General features: G+C 46.9%; 1 protein-coding gene across 3 annotated transcripts in view; it reads left to right on the top strand.

The window, feature by feature from the left end:
• The first annotated feature begins 2,504 nt into the window (after positions 1-2,504).
• The window catches only part of PLCG2 (phospholipase C gamma 2), a 66,331-nt gene continuing 62,835 nt past the window's right edge, over positions 2,505-6,000 (top strand). For all 3 annotated transcript variants that reach the window (XR_013226626.1, XR_013226627.1, XM_077310579.1), the window contains exon 1: positions 2,505-2,678. The gene's annotated coding sequence lies outside the window, so the exon portion shown is untranslated. The remainder of the gene's footprint in view (positions 2,679-6,000) is intronic.

Below are 6,000 nucleotides of genomic sequence, written 5' to 3'. Positions count from 1 at the left end.
TCTTCTTCTTCTTCTTACGTTATTATAGGTGGAGAAATGCAATCAAGGTGTGACCCATGAGCAGCACTCTCAAGATAAAGATCTTATTTCCTGGTCCTACACATACAAGAGGAGTGCCTTTATCTATCTGGGATTTGACTTTCTCCCTTCAAAGTAAAAAATATTTCATCACTGGGTATGAAAGTTTCTGCTAACATCATATCAGAGATCTGTCTAGTGTTTCTTTCAACACACACACACATTATTGTAAACAGAAAATTTCTACAAAATTCACAAGCAACCACAATTTTTTACAGTATACTTTTTGCATTGCTATGATGTCAGTTGTGCAACAATTCATTTTTCAAAAACATTTGAGCAATGAATAATACATTAATTTTTCTGGTTTTTGTCAAAGGGGATTGAACAAATTGTATCTGAGGCATATCACAGTATCCGGGGTTTGGAATAAAACCAGGGCTTCCTAGAGTCCTTGTACAGAAGCATCAAGAGGGTCATAAACCATGTCTCTTTTCTTTCTCTTTCAAATGTTTGAGTTATCATCTTGTGGAAATTGTTCTTTCATTGATTTGTGATATTTACATGGATTTCTGATTTTTTTTGAGGTGACCTCGGTATACTGGTAAACTGATGCAGCTTTTCTTTATGTCTTGCTCTTGACAAGAAGTGTTGTATAACTTCAACGATCCAAACCTCTCCGAGTCAGGAACAGAAATAAGCTGTTCCTGGAAATGCCATTTCTGGTAGCCGGTATTGCTCTTGTTTCTCCCGAAGAACAGAATAATATAAAGTTAAAATCCCTTTCACTCTTTAGATTGTATACAGTACTTACAACATACAAAGTGCTGTATAAATTCCAGGTGTTTTGAAGGGCAAATTGACATGCATAAATTTGACAGATGGCAGGCACTCCCCCCCTTCAATGCCAAGCCCATAAAAATATCAGCTCTTGCTTTTCTACTTCTCAGGCTGCTATTAAAGATGGGTGAATCGGCCCCATCCCGTCCCCTCCTTGACACTGCTTTTGGCAGGTCAGGCGGCCATTAAAGGCACAAGAACAGGCTCAATCCTGCCCTTTCTGTGACACCGTCTTTTCCCTGAAAGGAGCAGGACTCACAGAACATGAGAACACAGCATTGTTAGAGCAGGCCAAAGGTGAGCCAGTGTGGTGCAGTGGTTAAGAGTGGGATGTGAGAAATCACAGTTCAAATCCCCACTCTGCTATGGGCTGATCACGCACTCTCAGCCAAACACCCTTCCCAAAGTTGCAAGAATGAAACTGACAAGAGGCAAACCATGTAGGCTGCTTTGGGTCCCCCCTGGGGAGAAAGGCCCCGGGCAGATAAATGAAGTTTATCTGGTTCCAGCAGTGCCCAGCAGAGCCTTGTATGACACTTTAGTTCTGAATCAGCTGTCAGTTTATTGCAAATACCCTAGTCCAGGGGTAGTCAAACTGCGGCTCTCCAGATGTCCATGGACTACAATTCCCAGGAGCCCCTGCCAGCGAATGCTGGCAGGGGCTTCTGGGAATTGTAGTCCATGGACATCTGGAGGGCCGCAGTTTGACTACCCCTGCTCTAGTACTTGGAGAAAGGGACAGAAGGAAACAGTGGCCATCCCTACATCCCTAGGATCGATCGATCTATCTATCTATCTATCTATCTATCTATCTATCTATCTATCTATCTATCTATCTATCTATCTATCTATCTATCTATCTATCTATCTATCTATCTATCTATCTATCTATCTATCTATCTATCTATCTATCTAATCTATCTATCTATCTATCTATCTATCTATCTATCTATCTATCTATCTACCTACCTACCTACCTACCTACCTACCTACCTACCTACCTACCTACCTACCTACCTACCTACCTACCTACCTACCTAATGAGCTAGCTATTTTTTTAACTTTGCATATTAAAAAATTTAAAATCCGAGAACTTCTAAGAAAAACCTGTCTAAACACTGACCAAGCCCCTACCCGGTAAGACTTTAATCATAATGAGGCGGCGGCTTTTAACTTAATTTAAAAACCAAATCCTAGTTTTCGACTGCAATCATAATGTCTGAAATGGTATCTTTCTACTTTTGTCCTTGCCCGCCCTGAGCCACCTGGCATCAAAGGTGAAGCAATGTGAAGCTTGTCCTCAGTATTTCAACCAGCTGTTTGGGGGGGGGGGAGAGGAGAGTTGGGGCCGGCAGCGGCCAGCCCCGCACCTCGTCGCCGCGAGTTCCGCCAGCCTAGCGCCGCTCATCCCAGCCCGCGCCCCAAAGCGCCTCGCGAGCGGCGCAGTGAGCTGCGCTCGAGACCGCTGACAGGCAGGCGCGCGCGACGGCAGCGCCGCCACTGGCCGCAGCCGCCTCTCTCTCTCTCTCTCTCTCTCTCTCTCTCTCTCTCGGGCCCTGCTCGGCCGGCGGGTGGCTCGGCCGCGTCACGTGGCTCCCCTCGGTCCCGCCCCCTCCCTCCCTCCCTCCCTCCCGCCTGGGCTCGAGAAGCAGAAGTGGGCGCCTTCCTGAGGCAGGCGGGCGGGCGAGGAGCGCTGACAGCGGCGGGCAGGAAGAGGGGCGAGACCGGTCCGGGTGGGCTCCACTGCCGCTTCCCGAGGGGTGAGGCGAGGGGACGCGAGAGCCCGCAAGTGCCGCCCTTGGAGGGCTGGGACGCCACAGGTGAGGCGAGGGGGCGGCCGACCCCGCAGGGCTGGCAGGACGCGGCGGGGAGGGATCCCCCCCCCATTCCGCTGAGTCCTCCCTCCCTCCCTCCCTCCCTCCCTCCCTCCCTCCCTTCTTTCTTTCTTTCTTTCTTTCTTTCTTTCTTTCTTTCTTTCTTTCTTTCTTTCTTTCTTTCTTTCTTTCCATTCCATTCCATTCCATTCCATTCCATTCCATTCCATTCCTTACGACGGCACCTGCAGCAAGGAGCCGGGAGGCATCGCCACTCTGCACATGCTCTGGCGCCCCGTGAACGCTGCTTTCCCCCCCTAGCCCAGCAGGTTGTCGGCCGGTTCCTTGCCTGCTCCGAATTCTGCATCCACTCGGCCCATCGAAGGCACCCAGAGAGGGGATGTTAGAGGGGAGAAACGCTGGCGAGGACAGGTGGTTCCAGGCAGCGGCACCTTCCTGCCCGGTTCTAGCTAGGAGGGAGTGGCCAACTCTGCACATGCTCAGGAGCACGTTTTAATGCAGCTCCCATAGAAGGACTTTGGTTGGTCACTCTTTCCTAGCATCTTCTCTCCAGTTGTATTTTTTTTTCTTATAGAGGTTGCAAATTGGATTTCTCCTGGAAGTGCCCCACTCCCTCCCCAGTTTTGTTCAGGGAAATGGAGATGTGCTGCTGAGCCTGCATTCCAGGGCACATTGGAATGCTCCTACCTTCCACAGGTTGTCATGGCTAATCACCCCTTCTTAATATTGCATTACATTTTCCCATCAGATTCACATCCAGGGTGCTAGATTTTATTTTTTATGCTCCCATACCATCTGAGGAAGGGGATGTGTGGGTACAAAGATGTTTTGGTTCATCCTGGTTTTCAGTGAAAGGGCTGATGCTTTTAACGTAGAGCCCGCTTTTACCCTGAGAAACATTTAAGACCTATTTGAGGCAGCTCCATATTGTGTGTTACTTCGCTTTCGTTTTGAATACCAGGTTATTGATATTCTATGTTTTTATTGTTATATATAATTCGTAAGCAGGTAGGTTCCCTGGAGAGGCAGTATTGAAATTCCCCACATAAATAAAATAATAGTCTCTCCTGTCCTCTGTTCGTCCCCTCAAATTTTCAAAGAGGCCATGGGGACTTCTCCTTCTTTGCAAGTTACCTCAGCAGTCAGGGAAAGTTAAAATAAAGTTAAGTAAAGAGATACTGGGGCTCAAACTTTGCCTAGAAATCCCTCCCCTGGCCCAGGTATCAACCAGGGACAGAAGGAAGTTCTGTCCCAATTGCAGATTTTGAATATGTCATGTCTTGTCCCTTTTCAGTTGTTTAGTAGTCTTGCTAGAGATGAGTCCAGGAGCCCCTTCAAGATTCACGAGGTATTCAAAGTATGAACTTTCAAAAGTCAAAGCTCCCTTTCTCACACACAATTTAGTGTTTTGGGCTGTAAAAAATGTGTCCCTTTTAGTTTCCTAGGGAAGTAAATGATCTTTTGGATGTAGGGAATTGTACATGTTCTGTACATGTTCTCCAGCCTCTTTTAAGCAAGTTGTGGTTATTTCTCATTGTCTCCTTTCTCACTTCCTTCTTCCCTTCCCAGTATTTAATTAACTTTCTTTAAAAGTTACTAATTCTAACATGCATGGAAGTTCCTTCTGTTTCATCCCAAATATGATTACCAAGGGGTGGAGAGAAACAAACACTTTGCACACGATCCCTGTATTATGAGACTTTCAAGATCTTATTTATATAAACATGTATACTGTGTTTTCCTTCCCAATATGGCCCCAAAGCAGCTGGCACCATTCTTCCTCTTTTTTAAATCCTCACAACAACCCTGCAAAGCATGCTATATTGAGAGAAATGAGCAGTGTCTGAAGAAGTAAGCACAGTCCTTGCCACTTTTTTTTTGGGGGGGGGGCATGGCCTTGTTTTTAAGTGCCTTCACTCTTATGGGTTCTGCTGCTTGTTCCATAGCTTTTCTAGGAAGGCCCACCTTGGTGCTATATTTCGAGCAGACTCACATGCTTAGTTTAAAACTTTTCCTTTATGAAAGCGTTTGCATTTGAATCTTGTGGCTGCTTAACTTTGTTATTTCCAGTTTCTAAATGTTTGAACATGTTTGCATCGCCCCCAAAAACACTTGAACAGCAAGGCCTGAATGAATTTTCAAGTAAATAAATCTTCCTCATAAGCCGCGCTCTGGACTGCAGAATGATGAAAGGCTTTCTCTCTGCTCTGTTGGTGGCTGCAGAAAAAGAGGGAAGGAAACCGGCTGCCAGCTCAACCTTCCCCCAAGCCTTTTCACCAGTAGAGAGGGAGGTGGGAGCAGCGGCAGCTTAGAACTGTGCCAATTTAAGGGTGAACGAGGGAAACATGGAATGGTGTGGACCTGGAAGCGGCTCCTTTCTTAGAGAGTCTGCTAATAATTTGTGCAATGCAGACAATTGCAGTGTGTTGTTGTTAGTTGCAAAGTCGTGTCTGACCCATCGCGACCCCATGGACAAAGATCCTCCAGGCCTTCCTGTCCTCTACCATTCCCCGGAGTCCATTTAAGTTTGCACCGACTGCTTCAGTGATTCCATCCAGCCCCCTCATTCTCTGTCGTCCCCTTCTTCTTTCGCCCTCCATCGCTCCCAGTATTAGGCTCTTCTCCAGGGAGTCCTTCCTTCTCATGAGGTGGCCAAAGTATTTGAGTTTCAGTATTTGAGTTTCAGTGTACTCAGTTGCAGTGTACCGGTGTATTAATACTTTTTTGTGTATAGCCACAGTTTCTCAAGGTCTGGGTTGCTTTCGAAAAGGAGGAGCAGTAGCCGGCCAAACACTCTGGCTGCATTCAGAAATCAATTAAGTGGCAATGTGCATGAAAATATCTAGCTGCCACATCTATGCCTTGTTCCTCCCTTTCTCATGTGGAGCACAATGAAGGATTGTTGGTCTAAGACACTCTGGTTGCCCATTACGTACAAAGGCAGGCACTAATTGGGTTTGTGTGTTTGTACCTGGATTAAACCACGGTTTACAGTTCCGGGTAATTGGGAGAAAGCAAACTGGTGATGCAGCCAAGCATCCGACCTCCTGGGAAGCTGCAGTTTGTTTCTAGCCAGGCTCTGAGCGAGAAGGAGGGGAGGTGTGTGTGAGAGCCGGCATTGTGTTTGACTAGGATTTGAGAGCCCCAGATTTAGGTTCCCACTCTGCCATGGAAGCTTGCTGCGGGACCTTGGGCCATGCTATTTGCCTAATCTTCCTGTCAGGGTTGTTGTGAAGATAGAAGGAGGGAATGCTGTAAGGCAGGGGTAGTCAACCTGTGGTCCTCCAGATGTTAATGGACTACAATT

The sequence above is a fragment of the Paroedura picta genome, chromosome 14, assembly GCF_049243985.1.
Source record: "Paroedura picta isolate Pp20150507F chromosome 14, Ppicta_v3.0, whole genome shotgun sequence".
NCBI classification, from domain to species: Eukaryota; Metazoa; Chordata; class Lepidosauria; order Squamata; family Gekkonidae; genus Paroedura; species Paroedura picta.
Note: the sequence above shows the minus strand (reverse complement) of the source record. Positions and strands in the feature narration are given on the sequence as shown.